General features: G+C 36.1%; 1 protein-coding gene across 4 annotated transcripts in view; it reads left to right on the top strand.

Annotated features, from left to right (window-relative positions):
- The window catches only part of LOC123565021 (paladin-like), a 319425-nt gene that overhangs the window by 69439 nt on the left and 228233 nt on the right, over positions 1-21753 (top strand). For all 4 annotated transcript variants that reach the window (XM_053537674.1, XM_045359004.2, XM_053537676.1 and 1 more), the window contains one exon: positions 5910-5987. The gene's annotated coding sequence lies outside the window, so the exon portion shown is untranslated. The remainder of the gene's footprint in view (positions 1-5909; positions 5988-21753) is intronic.

Raw genomic sequence — 21753 nt, forward strand, 5'->3', positions numbered from 1 at the left:
TGCAAGAGAAAATATAGCACTCATGATGTATGCTGTAAAGGGAAAAATCCAAATTTGAAATCTAGACATTAGAATGTCATGGTAACAGGAAGGGAGACAATCAAAATCCCCTTGATCAAAATCCCCTCCACTGAAAAATGACAGGGTGTTACAAAATCCCCTTCATACTTTTGCAGGGGGTATCATAATCCCCTCTGTGATTTTTACTTATTTCATCAAGTTCAAATACAACTATACACAGTTTAAAAGTCTATTACATAAAGCACGTAAATACAATGCCTTTAGCAAACTCTAACAGGAACAGTCCCAATTTGCAAGAATTTGTAAGAACTGATGCCAGCTTACTTTTGAACTTTGGCACCTGATTAGAAGTAAACATGATTATAAGCGGGACATATTTACTGTAAAAATCTATTTTTTCACAAGATTTTTACAATATATTTCTGTCTTAGCTTCTTTTTTGTTACTAGCCTACTTTGCAATGCATGGCTCTATGGCTGTGTTTGGGGTGCTCTGTGCTTCTGGGAAATCTACCCTTCCCTTTTATCTTTTATTGTTGCGAAATTTCGCAAATGAACCTTTTTGCAAATTCATCTGTCTTGCTAAATGTCTGTCTTAATATTGGCGGAGAAGGCCAGTGTTGCGGACCGTGAATTCAAAAACTTGGAAAATCGCGAAAAAACAACTTAAAGTATCAGTCACGAATCTTAAGATTGGGGATGAAGATTATATGAACTGCAACTTTCGTAAAATCATTTACTATATATATAACAGAATGTTTTCTTTAAATTTCAAGGGGAAGATATAATCTTTTTTAGGGAAAATGTTACAATTTTAGGGTAAAATTGAACTATTTTGGCTAGGGGAAACAACCTATATTTGGCTGTGAAAAATAGCAAAATTATAGAATCAGTGCTGTTATATGAAAAATAAAAAAGAAAACACCGGATCATATATTTCCATTTTTGATACATTTTTAGCTCACCTGAACCAAAGGTTTAGGGTGAACTATTAGTATAGGTGGATGGTCCAGCGTCCATATTTTCACTTAAACATCTTCTCTTCTGAAACTACTGGTCAGAATTACACCAAACTTGGTCAGTAGCATCCTGACATGGTCCTCTATCAAATTTTTTCGAATGGTACACCTTGGCCTATTTTAGGGGCCACTAGAGCTAAAAATAAAAAAAAAAACTTTAAAAAACTTCTTCTCATGAACTGCTTGACGGATCTTCATCAAACTTGATCTGTAGCATCATTTTAAGGGGCTGTCACAAATTTGTTCAAATGGGGGCACTTTGCTCCTTTTAAACGCCGCTAGAGCCAAAATTAGAAATACTTTTAAACGACTTCTTCTCATGAACCGCTTGAAGGATTTTCATCAATATTGATCTGTAGCATCATTATTAGGTCCTCTCCAAAATTTGTTCAAAACGGGGCACTTGGCTCCTCTTAGCCTGCTAGAGCCAAAATTTTTAACCTTTAGATGGCTTCTTCTCATGAACCGCTTGAAGGATGTTCATAAAACTTGGTCTGTAGCATCATTATAAGGCCTTCTCCCATATTTGTTCAAATTGGGACACTTGGCGTCTTTTAGGGGCCGCTCGAGCCAAAATTAGAAATACCTTTTAACGAATTCTTCTCATGAACGGCTTAAAGGATTTTCATCAAACTTGGTCTATAGCATCATTATAAGGTCCTCTCCCAAGTGTGTTCAAATTGGGACTCTTGGAACATTTAGGGGCAGCTAAGAGTCAAAAATTAGAAATACCTTTAAACAACTTCTACTCATGAACCACTTGAAGGATTTTCATCAAACTTGGTCTGTAGCATCATTATAAGGTCCTCTCCAAAATTTTGTACAAATGGGAGCAGTCGATCCCCCTTTTAGGGGCCACTGGAACAAAAATATAAATGCCTTCAAATGACTTCTTCTCATGAACTGCTTGATGGATCTTCATCAAACTTGATTTGTAGCATTATTTTAAGTAGTGATGAGAATCGGACAACTGAAGCAGAATCGATTAATCGGTCCGATTCTGATCTCTCTCCGATTCGATTAATCGAAAGAATTGGAACCGAAAGATCAATACAGACTTTTCTCAACCTTTCTCAAGACTTGCAGATTATTGTATGACTACTTTTATTTCTTTTTATGAAGAATTCTATGACACAGCTGCTGTACTGTACAGCCTTTAGCAACTGTTGGGAAATTATAGCCTAGTTGTTTGAATCTTTAACCGGCTGTTATCCTATCTGCTGGTTAGATCTTGATTCAAAATATTTGTCTTGATGGGATTTTTTTTGTTTCACTATAAAGGCAGTCCTTAACTCAAAGATTTGTTTTTCAGATTCTTCTAAAATGTCGATATATAGCCTTAAAAGTTAACCAACTGATAGCTTAACCGGCTGTTCAAAGGTTCGAACAAATAAGTCCAATCTGCGATCTGGGAGGAACTATTGGACTAAATGCAAAAGTAACTAGAATTCATCTTTTCTCTATGACTCAAGGCCTGGGATTCAAGTCATGCTAGATGCACTGCCAAATTTGACATGGAATATATGCTGGGGACATTACTGGCAGGTCTGGAATTAGTTTATCATCCACAATTTAGTATTGAAGGAATAATAAAAGCTTGTCAAATAAAATCTGAAAATTATTTCCAATTAGAAAAAATGTGGGTGGGGTACCTTCGTTAATGTTTGCTTTAAACAAAGAAGTATAAAAAACACAGAATGGCAACTGGCTGTAATCTAGCGTGAGCTCGTGTCAGAGCGTGATTCGGCGTTATCTTACTAAAAACAAACATCGGTGAGCATGCAGTTACAATTTGTACCTTTAAAACTACATTTAAAATACATGTTAGCTTCTAAAACAAAATTAGTTTAATGAGAAATGGTCTTAAGACACGAAGTACAGGGTTTTTTTTGCCATCGAAAGAAGCGTGGTCATACGGTGATAATTATTTTACCGATGTATAATTGCTTTCGCATACAAAATGGCGCGTGGAGAAAGCGCCACTTCCGGTAATGAGATCTCATTTTTTTGTCACGGGAGGTTGGCGAGATTTGCTCTATATGCCTTTCAAGTTGCCAATCTATTTATTTTATAGCTCTTTGCTTTAAAGCATATTTTGCAAACGGCTCTAGTAGTATCAAGGTTTTCCTTAAAAGGAGCCAACACCCGGCATTCAGGCTTCATGCAAAACCCAAAATATTTCAAGGCGTCTGATTTTTTACTGCCAGGGCAACAAAATTTTTATTATTGTTACAATCATGACTGCTGGCCTGACAGCATTCTCCAATTTAAAGAGCAGATATTTTGAAATACTAACCCAAAGATTATAAAAGAGCAAAAGTATTTAAGCTAAACAGCGAGAAGTATCTGAAAACGTCCTGAAAGCAGGATTTTAATTTTTTAACAAAATCAGCGACTAAAATCAATTCTTTTTGGTCAGAATCAATGTCGCCGACTTTGAAACTTTGGCGATGATCAATTGAACATCGGCGACAATCGGAACATCACTAGTTATAAGGCAGGCCCTTTACCAAACTTTTCAATTGGGGACACCTGGCCCATTTTAAAGGCTGCTAGAGCTTAAAGTAGAAATATCTTTAAACAACTTCTACTAAAGAATGGCTAGATGGATTTTCATCAGACTTGGTTTGTAGTATCATTATAAGGTCCTCTCTCAAATTTGTTCAAATGGGGGCAGTTGGCCCCTTTTAGGGGTTGCTAGGGCTAAAAGTAAAAATGCATTTTAATGACTTCTTATCGTGAAACACTCCGTGGATATCCATCAAACCTGGTCTGTGGCATCAATATAAGGTCATCTCATTGGGGTGTTAGATGGTTAAGGTCCTCCTGGGATGTGCCATTTGGCCCTCTTGTTAACCTTTAATATTGCATGATATAGACAAAATGTCAAATATTTCAGTTTAACAGATATTGGCATTCATTTCATTCCAGATTGTAATTAAAGTATATAATAAATTGCAATTTAAGTATATAATAACAACCATTTATGAAATATCAAATTATTTCTGCTTCTGATTGCTATGTATTAATCATTTTGAGGTTAAATATGACATAAATACTGTAATAGCTTCTACGAAATAACATAATTATAGCAAAATTAATGTTCCTTATTCAGAGTAAACAAACTATTAGATATTGATTTTCTGGAAAGGACATGTAGATGCCATATACCTTATTGTTCATTATGATATTTCTGTATTTCTGTAATACATGAAAATCTTCCTAAAACAGAACCCTTGAATACAGAACCCCTTTCAAAATTAACAAATTTTGTAATCTCGAAATCTGTCCATCTTATTCCATTAGAATAAATATCCCTGTAAAGCGAAAAACCTCTTTTGAAACCAAATGGGTTTGTAGATCAAATCTCTACTTATCAGTACAGAGTTACCACTGAAAACAGAACAATTTTATAGGCAGACATAATTTTGGCATTTGCCTTTATCATGATAACCAGAATGTACTTATTTGGTAGCACATAATTATCCATAAAAACTTTAACATGTTGTTTCATACAATAACTGAATAACATCAGGATTTAAAATCAATCATGTTGCTTGGTAACTGTATACATGTTCTTGAAATTCAGCACACATTCCACCATCAAAACTCCTCTAAACTGAAAACCCCTCCAAACCAAACTTTTATTCTGGTCTGGAGGCTGTACAGTTTAGTGGGGTTACACTGCAGATTGATGTACCGACTTTGGCTCAGATTTTCTAGACCATTTAGACCATTTTGGAAGAATAAATGATTTAAATACCATGATTTGATTTATTTTCTTGTGATATTACTTTCATAAATATCTGAAGTAATAGCCTCAAACACAAATGAACTTCCATAGATAACTGAAGCAATAGCCTTAAACACAAAACATAATCCATAGATATCTGAAGCAGATTAGCCTCAAACACAAAACATAATTCATAGATAGCTGAAGCAATAGCCTAGCTCAAACACAAAGCATATGTCCATAGATATCTGAAGTAATAGCCTCACTCACAATTAACTGCCATAGATATCTGAAGTAATAGCCTCACTCACAATTAACTGCTTTAGATATCTGAAGTAATAGCATCACACGCAATTAACTGCCATAGATAACTGAAGTAATAGCCTTACTCGCAATTAACTGCCATAGATAACTGCAATTAACTACCATAGATATCTGAAGTAATAGCCTCACTTGCAATTAACTGCCATAGATATCTGAAGTAATAGCCTCACTAGCAATCGACTGCCATAGATGTATCTGAAGTAATAGCCTAACTTTCAATTAACTGCCATAGATAACTGATTCCTAATCACATCCAAAGGATGTTCATGTGCTACACAAAATAGTCCCATTCATGAACAATTCGGATGAATTATCAATGCTCAAGTAGTTCTTATTCAACCTGTATCCATTCACACTGACCATTTAGATTATACAATATCTATCAATGTTAAGGTGTTCCAGCCCATGGTTACATCACTGACTTCCAGCTGGCAATTTAGATAAGTTCATGTAAGGTCAGGCAGAGTTCGTCTTAGATATGAGGCACATTTGTATTTGTTTCTCATACATGTATATTTATAGATTGGCATTTAAATAGAAAAAAAAATCTACCAAAACCAGCAACCAACAGAAATCTCAAGGCTTTGATTATAGATATCTTAAATAAAAGCATCAAATGCAAAACATAATCTATTTCTTGTAAGATTCTCTTTTCTCTTGTGTAAGATTCTCTTGTCTCTTGGGCATTCAGATTGGTTACTATTGGACACTATGTTATTATTCATTTTTGTGCGAAAATGTCATAAAACCATCAGATGCTTTTTCATCAGCAACTTATGTCTGACATACTTAAAAGTTTCTATCTTATTTCAGATGCTAAGCAACTGACACAACTCTGGAAACAACAATTAGGGTCCTGTCTGGGCATTACTAAAGAGGATTAGCATTCAGGTAAATGTAATGGACTAGTAGGATACAGTTAGAGAGGTTACAATTTCATGGTTTTATGTGTCTCTCTCATGTTGTATTTTATTCTTTTAATCCCCCGCAACGAGTGGTGGGGGTTATAGGAATGGTCTCTGTCCATCCTTCCGTAAGATTTTGTGTCCGCTCTGTATCTCCAAAACCCCATGGAGGATTTTCATGAAACTTGGGTCAAATGTTCACCTCATCAACAAGACGATGTGCAGAACTCATGAGTCAGCCATGTCCGCTTAAGGTTAAGGTCACAACTCAAGGTCAAAAGTTTGAGTTTTCCATTTCCTGTCCACTCTGTATCTCCTAAACCCCTTGAAGGATAATCATGAAATTGGTCAAATGATCACCTCATCAAGATGATGTGCAGAACCCATGAGTCAGCCATGTCAGCTCAAGGTCTAGGTCACAACTCAAGTTCAAAGGTTTGAGCCTTCCATGTCCGCTCTGTGTCTCCTAAACCCCTTGAAGGGTAATCATGAAACTTGGGTCAAATGATCACCTCATCAAGATGATGTGCAGAACCCATGAGTCAGCCATGTCGGCTTGAGGTCAAGGTCACAACTCAAGGTCAAAGGTTTGAGCCTTCCGTTTCGTGTCCGCTCTGTATCTCCTAAACCCCTTGAAGGATAATCATGAAACTTAGGTCAAATGATCACCTCATCAGGACGATGTGCAGAACACATATGAGTCAGCCATTTCAGCTGAAGGTCAAGGTCACAACTCAAGGTCAAAGGTTTGAGCCTTCCATTTCATGTCCGCTCTGTATCTCCTAAACCCCTTGAAGTATAATCATGAAACTTTGGTCAGATTATCACCTCATAAAGATGATTTGCAGAACCCATGAGCCTGCCATGTTGTCTTGAGGTCAAGGTCACAACTTAAGGTCAAAGGTTTGAGCCACTAGCCATAACAGTGGCGGGGGATATAGCTGTCTTTCAGACTGCCTTGTTATTATTGGTTTTCAGAATTTAGAAAATGTAAATTTTTACTCAATTTTGTTACTTGTAACACTTAACAAAAGATTTACAAGTAGCTAATAACTGCATTATATTTATCAAAAAACAAAAAACAGCAGACTTCCCCTTTAATAATTATTAGTTGGCAGACCACAACATTTACAGTCCTTTTTATCCCGGCTTAATTTGCTTAACGTTTGCAGGTTAGCATCTGTGATCATGCTGTGTTCATGGACAAGTCTTTTGGTCATACTTTTGAGGTAGCTTAAATTACTTCAAATGACATCTTAGCTGGCATTGGTTTATAAACAAACTCATAGGAGCCAACAAGTTTGTGAGTGGATGCATGTGTATGTGCACCTGTGAAACTGCTTTGAAGGGTGGACTTTGTTCATTTTTGGTACTCGGGTATATGAACATAAAATGTAGGCTGAGTTCAATTTTAGATATAATCCACCATTTTCTGGCAGAATAATAGCCCTTATCTGACTTAAATTTTTGTAAAATATGTACGTCTCTCAGATTACATATAAGAATATGAATTGATTGAATTCATTTTTGGTACACCTGTACACAAGTACATGTATATGATTACAAAATACAAGCAAAGTTCGATTTTAGTTAAAATCCACTAGTTTTTTGAGTTATGGCCCCTTTCCAGCTTAAAATTTTGTTGTTTGTTGATTTAAATTATTGAACGGACAAATGAATTGAATTCAGTATACAGCAGTAGACCTTTTACACAGTCATGTTATTCAAAAAATCAGGTTCTTTACAGACATTTTACAGTGACTGTTGTAAACTTAGTCTTTTTTCAGTCCCCTACTGGTTGAAAACCAGTTTTGGGGACTATAGACATGCGCTTTTCCATCAGTCCATCATTTCGTCAGTCCGTCCGTCTGCAATTTCATGTCTGGTCCATAACTCTGTCATCCATGAAGGGATTTTAATATTACTTGGCACAAATGTTCCCCATGAAGAGACGACATGTCGTGCGCAAAACCCGGACCCCTTGCTCAAAGGTCAAGGTCACAGTTGGAGGTCAAATGTCAACAGGGCTTTTATCCTGTCCGGTCCATAACTCTCCCATCCATGAAGGGATTTTAATATTACTTGGCACAAGTGTACCTCATAATAAGATGATGTGTTAAGCACAATTTTCAGACCACTAGCTCAAAGGTCAAGGTCACACTTAGCAGTCAGATGTTAACATGGCATGAACAGGGTCTGTTTCGTGTACGGTCCATAACTCTGCCATCCATGAAGGGATTTTAATATTACTTGGCACAAGTGTTCCCCATGATGAGACGACGTGTCATGTACGAAACCCGGACCCCTAGCTCAAAGGTCAAGGTCACAATTGGAGGTCAAACCATAATAGGAATTTTTTCCTGTCCGGTCCAAAACTACAATATTACTTGGCATAAATGTTCCCCATGATGAGATGACATGTCATGCACAATGCCCATAACCCTAGCTTAAAGGTCAAGGTCATACTTGGAGATCAAAGGTCAGTAGGATTTTTTTCCTGTCCGGTCTATAACTTTGTCATGCAAGACAGGATTTAAATATCAGTTGGTACAAGTATTCCCCTGCATGAGACAACATGTCATGTGCAAAACCCAGACCCTAGGTCTAAGGTCAAGGTCACACATAAGAGGCCAAAGGTCAGATACAAAAATGACTTTGTCAGGAGCATTTCTTCTTCATGCATGGAGGACTTTGATGTAACTTGGCACAAATGTTCACCACCATAAGACGGATTGTCTTGCACAAGAACCAGGTCCCTAGGTCTAAAGTCAAGGTCATACTTGGAGGCTAAAGGTCAAATTTAAGAATAACTTTTTCCGGAGCAATAAAATTATTCTTCTTCAGGCTTGGAGGGATTTTGATGTAATTTGGCACAAATATTCACCACCATGAGGCACCCTTGATTTTAGAATTACGTCCCTTTGTTGTTACTATAAATAGATTGTAATGTTACTTTTTTATTACTGGCCGTAGGGAAAAATCGAGACCATTTTTCTGTGGTACAATATGCATGTTACATCGAATATTTAGGTGTATTTTGACCTATCTCTACCTGGTAAAGAGTTTTGTGTGGACTTATAATAGAATTTTTTTTTCAGGATTAATTTCCCTTTGTTGTTACTATAATACTATAAATAACTTGTATGATTTAACTTTTATAATTGGCCAGAAAATTCCATATGAAAACTGTGGGTTTTTATACATGCAAATTTTAATCCAAGTGTTTTGTTATGACATATTGTATATATAGTACAGTATTGTTTTATACTTCATTGACAGATATCAGTTCATTATGTTATACTGCATTAGTAGAAAAAATTAGGTGCCTACCACTAGGGGACTTTGTATTGCATGGCAATACATCATTCACTTGTTTGTACAGGAAGGTGGTATTATGTTAGCCTGCCAAAAACTCTGTTATTGAGCTTATGTTAATTACGAGAATGCATGTAAGGAGTTGGGTAAATTGTCTTGACATGCAACCATTAGTAAATTTAAGGTAGATGTTCCAGGGTCCACAATTTACTTTTGATATTTACACCAGACCTTTCTCAGGTTTGTTTGCATTAAGGGTCCAATGCAGAGCTGAAATAGAAAAATTCTTTAAACAGTGCTAAACATGGAAAACCTTTCATCATGTCTTTTCATTAACAACTTGACAGATTTTCATCGAACATTTCATGGACCTTTCTCAGATTTATGGAAACGGTTATACTTTACTGCATTTAGCTAAAAATCTTAAAAGTTTTAAAAAATATAGTCAATTATATGGACGTGTTGGGACAGGACTCCTGTATTTTGGAAAAGGACCCTTCAAAATTTGGGCCCAAGGGTCCTGGGACTCTTGGGTTTTCGGGTCTAGTGGAACCGCTGCTTAAAACATTTCTTCTCATGAACAAAGTTTTGTTTCTTCATTAGATTTGGTCTGTAGCAGTCTTGGATGAATCCCACACAGGCTCAGCTTAACTGTCATTAGTAAATACCGTCTAAGAGCTGGAAACAGGAGTACCTTTAAACAATCTTCATTTTAATGGACTGCTTGATGGATCCTCACCAAACTTGGTTAATAGCAACATTGGCCTGACCTTTCTCAAGTTTATTTACTGTGAAATCAATTAATTTCGTGGGCAGGAAATTTCATGGTTTTGATCAAAATGGCAGTTCTGTGGGGATTTGAATTCGTGGATTTCAACTTTTGAACATAAAATGAATGGGAATTTTACTTGTTCATTGGGATTAAATTTTGTGGATTGACTCAACCACGATATCCACGAAAATTAGTCCCCCACGAATATTAATGATTTCACAGTAAATGATTTAACTTTACTGCACTTAAGGGGGTCTTAGAGTTTAAAGTAAAATGCCCTGCGCTCATGGAGAAGCTTAACAGATGTACACCAAACATGGTCAGAAGCATCCTTATATTGACCAAAATAGATCAACTTGATTTTATTTAAAAGTCTGCAAGAGCTTTAGAAAGATATGAAATCCTCAAACAACTTCTCAAAAAGAAATGCTTCAAACAACAGCTTCTTATGAATTGCTTAATGGATCTTCACAAATCTTTATCAGAAGCAGGAACACCTCAAACTTTAGGGCAACCAAAAATGAAAAAAGAAAGCATTTGTATGACTTCATCTTATGAACAGCTTGATAGATCTTCACCAAATTTGGTCTGAAAGAACTTCAGCAGGTCAAGGTGAGGTGAGCTACTCAGTGGTATATAGTCTCTAGCCTCTGGATAATGATAGATTCTGTTCCAACTGTATTTATTTTTCACTAGAGTCTGTTTGCACTCTTTAAGTATAAAATAAATCAGTAGCAATTGTACTATTAACTTAGAAAGCTTCATGCTGATTAATGGAGTGATAAAGAACAGTTTAAACAAGTAGTAAGGTTTCTAAGTTGTTGTCGTTCTAGTGTAATACTCAGAATGATGTCTGGCTTCACAGAAATGGTGAACAAAACAATAATATATTATTGTTATTTTTCTAGGGTCATAAAATTGTATGAACAAGAGACATATAACCCGACAGTGACAGTAAGTAGGGGTCTTGTGGACACACATCGAATTCTGTTGTGAAATGATATGAGTGACATGCTATATATACGTTTGTACTATATAGTCTTACCAGGATAATATTCCCAATCGAAGATGCACTGAACAAGGGGGTTCAAAACTTACCTCTGAATTATAAACCACTTTTATCAGAAATGCTATTTCTGATATTGTTACTATGAAAACTGGATATTGCAACTACCTTGGTAGCCTAGTGGTAGAGTGCCCACTTAAAGTGCAGGAGGTTGTAGATTTGCTTACTGGCTGCGTCATACCAAAGACTTAAAAATGGTACTAGTAGGTTCCTTGCTTGGTGCTCTGACAGCATTCAAGAGGATAGAACTAGGACTGTCGGTCTAGTGTCAGTATGATGTGACTGGATGGGTAATATGTCATGTGTTTACAGCATGATATTCCAGTGAAGTAGAATAACGAAGTTGGACATTGTGCTCACTGGTACAAGTAGACTGTGTCGTTTATATAACTGAAAAATTGTTGAAAAAGACTAACACTGAACACCACAAAACTAGATGTTGATAATTTTCTCATAGTTTTTGAATAACTGAAGTCCATTGGCAGTTTGCAAATACATGATGTTATAAATTAATGAGAACAAATCTTTCCTGCCATTCTGCATCAATTTTAAGGTTTAAATAAACCAGTCTATTCCTGTTGTTTTGGGGAAATTTCATTTCCTTTTAAATTAGGACTTTTGTCATAGAGGGCCCTTATCGTTCCAAGGGTGTTGGGGTCATGACTCGGGCTCACAGGTGGTACCGGTTGATTTTTGTAGTCTTGGGGAAAATTAGCCGGGTTCGAGCTCCTGTGAGATTCCACCGAGTGTTATATATTTAAAGGAACCTCATTTTGACAGACTGATAAGCCTTTGGTTTTAGGCTTGACCTTTAGATAATTGTCCACACTGCATGCAGATAAAACACAATGTAACTGTTTTTTGAAGTTTAATTCAGGTTTCCCATTTAGATTGTAACAAGCAACAAAGATGTAACAAAGTTCCAGTGAATAATAAATTTCCAATGTTAAAGTTACAACAATTCACAAAATCCTGTATTTTAAATAACAAAGTAAAACTTAAGTGTTCCTTCAAAGTTTAATAGGCTGACTCAATATAAGTCATTGATATGCCCTTATTTCTGGCAAGAGATGCCAGGAACTTTTAAAACCTCTTTACACCTTTGTGTCTAAAACTTAACTCCCTGACTAGCAGCAAAAACTGCATGATCAAGATTTGCAAATAAAAATAATTAACCAATGAAAATAAATATACTTTTATCAGTAGCCAATCAAATTTAAGCTCGAAAGGGCCTGGATGACCCTCTCACATCTAAAGCCATAAACTAATACCATTATTCAATATTCAAATTATATCTACATGACAACAAGCTTATTAAAGATACCTGGTGATAGCAGACACACCAATTTATGATAATTGCAATTAGCAGTTCTGGACAAGTAATGCCAGATGTCACATATCTGCACATAAAAGTGCCAATATCTTATCATATAGCTTGGCTTCACATTTTGTTTGCATCATAATCTACTGAAAATCTTCTTAATTAAATAAATAAATAATCTTTAAAAAAATACCTTTTTAAAACAAATTTCTGAATTTTAATTTCTTGCATATTTCAATTTAAAAATATGGCCTAAATTTTACTGCTATTACACATTCCCCCCTGGCATATTATGTTTGTCCCCAAACATATTAAATACATAGTCATTAAAACATAAAAAACACAGTTGAAACATATGATGTGAAGATTTTCTTAGTACATAACATAATTTTTTAAATTTTTTTTTACATTATTTACAGACGGTACCATTTCATATTTACATTACACGTGTATATATGTTAAAAAGCTGAATAATGACACAATAATTTTAGTCTGATTCACTTTTCAAGAAAAACATATAATATAATATAATTTCAAAACATCCTTTTCAATTACAGTTCGTGCCAATTTTTGTTTTTTATCATTATAACATCATATAACAACTTCTGCCCTCTGTCTTATTCACATCATCACATTATCATAAATAACACAGCATCATTGCTATTTCAACTCTGATTTCTAATCATCACTGTAATCATCACTATTTTATTTCAGTATACATGTAGCATCATTGCAACAACAGTTTATAATAGCATCATGGCTTTTTTCCCTTCACGATTCATTGCATTTCTTAACTCGTTTCTGTTCACAGTTCTATAGCATGTTTGTTTGTTACTTTTCGACAGTGTATTGCATTTGCACATCATTTTTCAGCTCATCATGGCACTGTCATTAGTTTTTTTTTATCATTTTATTGTCATCATTCAACCGACACTAAGACTGTCAATGTTTTTTTTTTTCAGTTGCTACTTTTCCACTGTAGTTTTTAAATTTATAATAAAATATCACATTCTTTCATTTTGAGTACACCATCATATACTGTATATACCTTGCTACCAGTTTTCTGTGAACAAACAGTCCCAAACCATTATTTAAGCAGCCCACCAAGTATACTGCTTAATTTTTTGCAACATAATGATTTTTGAAGGTAAATCAGAATCTCAAACATAGGATTATATCTATAAATTATATGGAAATACTTATGACTCTATATAGAATGCTATAAAAAATCTGGTCTCTCAAAATATTTTAACTCAACTCAACTGCCTTTTTAGGTCTCTGTATAGAAATAAAACTTAAAGGTGGCTTCATCCAAAACAGAAAATGCAAAATTTGTCATAATTGACAATAAATACCTATTTTAATAAAATGCTTACTAGAAGCAGACAGATTCTTTAAAATTGTAACATATTCTCTTTGAAATAAGAATAAGGAAATAAATGCACAAAATTTTGACACCAATGTTGGATAAAACAGAGGCTTTCTCAAGCAAGACCTGCGCGCTTGATCTAACTTAAAACTCACTCCTATCTTATCAAAGATTGGCCCACCTATCAATAAGTGAGTTGATCTTTTTTTTTTGAGGAAAAAAAACAAAACATACTATTACTTACAACAACTATAGTCTATTTAAAGCAAAAAGAATATTATTTTGTTTTAAGTAATGTAAATTCTATACAAAAGGGATGTTTTTTTTTCAAGATTAAAGCTTTAACTCAATGAAATAATACTTCTTGTATTTCTTTTTTTTTTTTTTTTTTAGAAACTGGCCTGCATTCTCACTGTATCATCTATAGTAGATATTTTAAACTATCTTATTTTTTTCTAATCTCACCTAATCTACCAGTGGAATTGTTTGTACTACAATACAAGTAATTTGATTACAATATGTACTGCTAATTAAATGCTACACTCTGCCTACTATGAAGTAATGTTTAACATGACTGCTGAAAATCATTCTTCAAAAGTTTCAGAAAGTTTTCCAAAAGAACACTGGGCACATCTTCTTCATGGTACCAACATGGGGGAATATTTTTATTCTGATGACTGATCAGATATCTGTATGTGCCATCGTCCTCAATGCATATTTCCAAGAGGTGCTCAGTTTCAATGAATAATTCTGTATAGATTCTTTTCATAGGCCTTCCTTCCCATCTATCTAACCTGAATTTTAGACAGTCAATCTTTCCCTGTCTTTTCCGTTCTTGGGTCAGTTTGTCAAGTTTAATGTATATGTCCTCTGCAAATGCCCTAGCAGCTTGCAGCGTGCACCATTCAGGTGTTGATGATTTCCGTTGTAGATAGTAATATGGCCTACATTTGATGATACGAACTCCCAGCAGTTTGTTGTTGTCAATGTTGGACACTTTGTCCGAAATTTCAGCTGTCTTTTGTTTGTGTGTGGAATCTGATTTGTTCATTTTTGTTTGAGTGCCTGTGGATTTTGAAGTTGTGACCTGATTTACTGTTGGCTTTTCAAAGAACTTGAATTTTCCTTTCTGTGTTTGACGGCGGCGTTTCTTCCCTTTCATTGTCTTTTCAGCATGAAATTCTCTTCTCATTTGATCGGGGATCTTGCATGAAAATTGCCAGTCTGGTTTCTTACCCTCCTGTTTATAACGCAGCTTGTACAAAGTTTTCTTTTTATTTGACCAGGCCTCCAGGATTCTTGAAATCTCATGCTCTGAGTAGGGTTTACATGTGCCATTAGTGCAGTCCGGACAGGTTTCTGGAGAAGAAACTCTAGATGTGTCTGTTTCTGTTTGTCTGCTTGTGGATGGCTGCTCTTCTGCAGGTATTCTTGGCTGCTCTGGTGTTTGTTTTGCCGTCTGCTTGTCTTGACTTGGCCTGTTGTGTCGCTGCTGTGGTTGTTTAGGCTGCAGGGGTAACTGTGGCCTTTTTTGCACTGGTGGTTGCTGAAGATCTCTCGGTCTGATTGGTTGTGTCTGAGGCCTTTCTGCCCTCTCTGGAAGGTCAGGGTCATCTTGGATCTCCTCAGGGTTCAACTCATTATTATGGTCTTCCTCTGGTAAGGGATTTGTAGGACGCTCTGCCGGGTCATAATATGGTTTTAGTCTCTGTACATTCACCAGCGACTTGACCTCTTTGTTAGTTTTGCAATTTCTCAGTCGGTACGTGTCATTGGAACATATTTGCACTATGTAATATGGTCCGACCCATTTTCGGTGTAACTTTGGTGCTTTCCCTAGCGGAACTTTTGAACAGTACAGCCACACTCTCTGTGCTGGTATGTAACTAACTTCTTTTGCATTCTTGTCATATTGTGACTTGTACCTTTCTTGAGCTTTTTCAATATTTTCCTTAGCTATTTGCCTAGCATCCTCCATATTCTGTAGAATTCTGCTTAAAAAAACTTTATGGTCCTGTGTCATATGCTCCTTGGGAATTAATGCTGTGTCAATTGGCATCTTCATCTCACGGCCAAATAACATGAAATAAGGTGAATACTCTGTCGACTGTGTTGCAGGTGTGGCTCGATAGGCCATCATGATGCCTGGTAACAGTTCTGGCCAGTCATCCTGCTGATTCTGGGTGTAAGCACGTAGAGCCTGCAGAACAACAGAATTCATACGCTCCACAGAACCATTCGTTTGCGGATGATAGGAACTGGTAAGGTGTCTGGTGATTTGGAAAAACTCACACAGAGCTTTCACCAGCTTAGACGTGAAATTTTTTCCACGGTCAGTGATTAGAACTCGAGGTGCGCCAAACCTAGTTACGATTTCTCTGTAGAAAACGGCGGCTACTTCAGTGGCCTCCTGAGTTCGGAGCGGAAAAGCTTCACACCATTTTGAGCAGCTGTCTACCACAAGGAGCACATGTTTGTACTTGTCCTTGGTAGTAGGCAGACCACTCAAAATGTCCATGTGCCATCTATCAAGCACATCACTGACTGGTTGAGGATGTAGAGGAGGTCGTTTAGCATGAAAGTTACGCTTAGACTGTTGGCACACTTCGCATGAACGTACATATAGCTGGATATCATGGTACATAGAACTCCAATAAAATTTATTCCTGAGTGCCATATAAGTACGATCGAAACCTTGATGCCCCCCTAAAACACAGTCATGATATGAGCGAAGAACATCATCTCGAAGAACCCTTGGTACAGCTACTTGCTTTACAAGACGGTCTTCTCGAGGAGTGTTCTTGCCCCGCTTCATATAAAGATGGACAAGTACACCATCATCTAATTCAAAATTGTAGGCTTCAGCCACAACAGTTTTGGCCTTTTCTGAGTCTTCTGGCACAACATTAAAAGATTTGTACTTGTAAATATCCCTGAAGTCTGAACATGACCTCTGTAAATTAACTAAGTCTGGCAACTGTACATTCTGAGGCTTCTCATCTTGCAGACTTGCAATAATTTCTTCCTGTGTTTCGTTTTCATATATAAAAGTGACTTCAGTACTGCAAGTGTCAGCTGAAGTATTTACATTAATAACTTGATCTTCATCTGGTGTTTGGGTAGAACTAATCTTATACTTTTGTCTTGACAAATAATCAGCAGGATTCTGTTTTCCTGGCTTATGTACAATCTCAAAATTGTACCCTTGAAGTAACAAGCTCCACCTACCTAACCTACCATTACAGTCCTTAATGCTCTGCAAGTATTTCACAGACACATTGTCCGTAAACACTGTAAATTTCTGATTTACTAGATACTCCCTATAGTGCTGTATTCCCTCAACTAGTGCCAAAGCTTCTTTCTCTGTAATGTGCCACTTTAATTCATTTCCATGTAAGGCACGACCATTGTAAGCAATCGCATGTTCCTTGCCATTTTGGACTTGCGAGAGAATAAATCCAACAGAATAGTCACTTGCATCAATTGTCAAATTAAAGGGCAACTCAAACTTTGGATAGGCAAGGATAGGTGCCTCAGTGAGTCGTTTCTTTAACTCATTGAAAGAGGTTTCACATTCTGAGGTCCATTTAAATCTTTTATTCTTTTTGAGCAACTGATTTAAAGGGCCAGCTATCTTTGAGAAATCCTTCACAAACCTGCGAAAAAAATTTGCTGTTGCAAGGAAACTTTTGACTTGTTTAGCACTTGTAGGACTTTTGAATTTTTTCAGCTTTTCTATATTTTCAGGATTTACCCTAATGCCGTCTTTCGACACAATGTGACCTAGGTACTTAATTGACTTTGTGGCAAAAGCACATTTTGCCGGGTGAAGCTTCAAATTAGCACTTCTAAGAAGCTGAAACAACTGTTGGAGATGGGACAGGTGGGAATCAAATGACTTATCAAATAAAAGCACATCATCAACATAAATCAAGGCTGACTTGAAGTTCATAGATTTCAATACCTTGTACATTAGGCTTTGAAAGGTCAAGGTTGAATTGGAAAGACCCATAGGTAGGCGCTTGAAATTGAAAATTCCTCTGTGGGTAATGAATGCAGCCTTATGTTTTGTTTTTGGGTCAAGGGGTACTTGAAAAAATCCACTGCGCAAATCCACAGAGGAGAAAATCTCGGGTTCAGTGTCTGCCAAGGTGTCAAATACATCAGGCAAACTGGGAATGGGAAATGACATTGGGACCGACTGTTCATTTAATCTCCTGAAATCAACACAGAACCTGTACTCATTTGTGTTTCCTTTCTTGACCAATACCACAGGAGCATGATAGGGGGAGGTTGACTCCTCAATGATGTCAGCCTCAAGATACGCATCTAGTTGCTTGTCGAGGACCCTACGCATTTCAGGGGACTGACGGTAAGGAGGACAACTGACGGGCTTTTCTGTTTTCGTATGTATGGTATGGAAATGCATATTAGTCTCCCCTAATTCTGAAATATCCTTGGCAAATATGTCTCTATTTTTTCCTAAAAGGGTATACAGTTGCTCTATTTGTTGGTCGCTGAGATCTGTTTGATCAAGATTGATCCCCAGCTCATTAACTATCCTCTTATAATACTTTGGAGTATAAATATCTTGCCCAGCACTGGACGCTACATTAATGGTCGCCTCAGGTTTGAGGTCTGATACACAAGAGTTTGTGACTTGCGAAGCTTTAGCTATTGTGTCCTTTGATTCCAGGAACACAGGCATACTGGTGGTGTTCATTAACCGATATGTTCCCTTTGAATTTAGCACTCTACAGACCGTTTTACCTCCAACCAGAGAATGTTTTCCCATCAAACTTAAAGTGGGTTCTAGCATAACAACTGATCCATTTGGGATTCTGGGAACATGAACAGGGATAACCATTTCACTGTGAGGTGGCACAATGACCTCACATGGCACTGAAACTAGCACTATAGGTGTATTGTAGTCAGGGAAAGTATCTACTGTAATACTACCTACAAATGGAGTTTCCCTAAGACTACTAGATTTATTTGCTCTAGGGGCTGGTATTGTCAACTTCGTAGCCCCAAAATCTGTCTGAACAGAATTTGTCCTAAGAAAATCAATGCCTAAGATTGCTTTTGCATGCAAAGTCTCAAAAATTCTAAATTTCTGTTTCAAAGTTAGCCCTCCTATATTTACATCTAAAATTGTCTCTCCTAAAACTACATGTCGCTCTCCACAGACACCTAAAACTGCACCTACATCAGACTGGGACACCTTTGCCTCCGGTGCAACTTGTTTTAACAATCTTCTTGACATACAAGAAATGCTAGCACCACTATCTACCAAACATGATACACTATTTTTGCCAAACTTAACTTCTACAAAATTTCTATCTAAACTGGTGCTAAACTTGATTTTAGGCTCCTCACTACCAAAATCTGCAAAATTGGAGCAAACTTTCTGGCTGCAACACCAAGATTTTAATTTAAGCTTTCTTGGTGCCATCTTTCACTTTATGAAGGCTTATTATAAACTAGGAGGTATAAAAGTCTACTACTTTTAAACTGAAAATACTACTCTATCACTACAACATTCAGATCTAAGCAATGCCGCTTTAATTGTGGCATATATGACACCTTCCTTGCAGAGCAGGTGAAATTACATGCAAATGTTTCTGCTCTTACATTTTACAGCTTATACTATGGTCAGAAAATTAGTTACTAACAAGTGTATGAAATGCACTAAAAAATTTTACAAGCTTGTCTGAGACGTACTATAAACAACCTTTAAGAACACACTGGCTGTATCCAAATAAACATCTTTTTAATGAGGGAACCATAAATCATTAATGGCTTTAAATGAACATGACTCTTCAGGAAGTTCAGAAAAATGAAACAAAAAGGCACAGTAAGCCGCAGGCATTTAAATGGGAAAAATTCCCACAAGTATATTCAAACAGTTTTTCCTTAAACTGCAAAAATTTCAATTCACATAATGAACAGTTGAGCCTCTATCCTCAAATTTGGTGTTCAAATATTCCTTACTAAAACATCAGGTTAAAAAAAAATAAACAAAATGAAACAAAGTATTAATTTTTCCAACAAGATTAACACTAGTTTGCTTAGATATAAATTCTAACACCTCACTAATTTTCACCAGTAATTTTTAATCCATATGCGAGTTCTCTCTTAAATTAGAAAATCGAAAATAAAATATCTTCAATTTAAGATAAATTTCTCACTAGGATAGGAATGGAAATACTATTATATTTACATGTATAAGACTCAGACCACACTTTTTACAACTAGTCTAAAATAAATTATTTGTTACTTGGAAGAAAGTGTACCTTTAATTTAAATATATTTCTCTCAACTGACAAAATGTTCCTCTATGCAACAATCTTGAAATTTAAGCCAAAGTTAAGTATACTTACATGACTTTTCAGAAATCAATTTTTGGGTTATTTTCAGCTTTGAAAATATGAAAAACAAACCCACTTTTATTTGTAAAAACAATGAACAAAACTCTGAGACCTTAAATATTTTCCTTCAAAAGTGCATTATTGTTGCCTTTAAACCCAAGATTTGCCCAGAATCACAGATAACAAGTAATAAGGAAAACAAGTATATTCAGTATGTACTCACCACAGTTTATGCTTTATGGTAAATTTAGAGTTTCACTGATTGTCTTGTACATTTATTCCTGTATGCCCACATGTCATAAGGATCCTGGCTTTTTAGTTACTGGTTACAGCCTCTCATCCCATGGTTCCATCAAAATGCACCGGAAAATTAGCTGTTCATCTAAGTTTGGTTATGTGTTTTTAATGAGTTCTGTAGTTCCATCGCCAAAGAAAAATTGTTTATTAACGTTTGGTTTCGTAATTTTGTATTGATCTCAAGCAGAAATCCAGAAAGACCAAGATCAAAGAGTCCCATCCATGTTGAAGTAATGTAAATATAAATTTATAAATTTGTTCTTTATGTAGTTTTGTATGTTTTCCAAAGTTTCTTCACAATGAAATTTTCCAATGTGTCAAACAAATTAAATTCTGTTTCACTTTCTTCATGTCCATCTCACTAATCGTACCCGGTTACTCCGCCACACATCTGTCATAGAGGGCCCTTATCGTTCCAAGGGTGTTGGGGTCATGACTCGGGCTCACAGGTGGTACCGGTTGATTTTTGTAGTCTTGGGGAAAATTAGCCGGGTTCGAGCTCCTGTGAGATTCCACCGAGTGTTATATATTTAAAGGAACCTCATTTTGACAGACTGATAAGCCTTTGGTTTTAGGCTTGACCTTTAGATAATTGTCCACACTGCATGCAGATAAAACACAATGTAACTGTTTTTTGAAGTTTAATTCAGGTTTCCCATTTAGATTGTAACAAGCAACAAAGATGTAACAAAGTTCCAGTGAATAATAAATTTCCAATGTTAAAGTTACAACAATTCACAAAATCCTGTATTTTAAATAACAAAGTAAAACTTAAGTGTTCCTTCAAAGTTTAATAGGCTGACTCAATATAAGTCATTGATATGCCCTTATTTCTGGCAAGAGATGCCAGGAACTTTTAAAACCTCTTTACACCTTTGTGTCTAAAACTTAACTCCCTGACTAGCAGCAAAAACTGCATGATCAAGATTTGCAAATAAAAATAATTAACCAATGAAAATAAATATACTTTTATCAGTAGCCAATCAAATTTAAGCTCGAAAGGGCCTGGATGACCCTCTCACATCTAAAGCCATAAACTAATACCATTATTCAATATTCAAATTATATCTACATGACAACAAGCTTATTAAAGATACCTGGTGATAGCAGACACACCAATTTATGATAATTGCAATTAGCAGTTCTGGACAAGTAATGCCAGATGTCACTTATCTGCACATAAAAGTGCCAATATCTTATCATATAGCTTGGCTTCACATTTTGTTTGCATCATAATCTAC

The sequence above is a fragment of the Mercenaria mercenaria genome, chromosome 2 (genome assembly GCF_021730395.1).
Source record: "Mercenaria mercenaria strain notata chromosome 2, MADL_Memer_1, whole genome shotgun sequence".
Taxonomy (NCBI): Eukaryota; Metazoa; Mollusca; class Bivalvia; order Venerida; family Veneridae; genus Mercenaria; species Mercenaria mercenaria.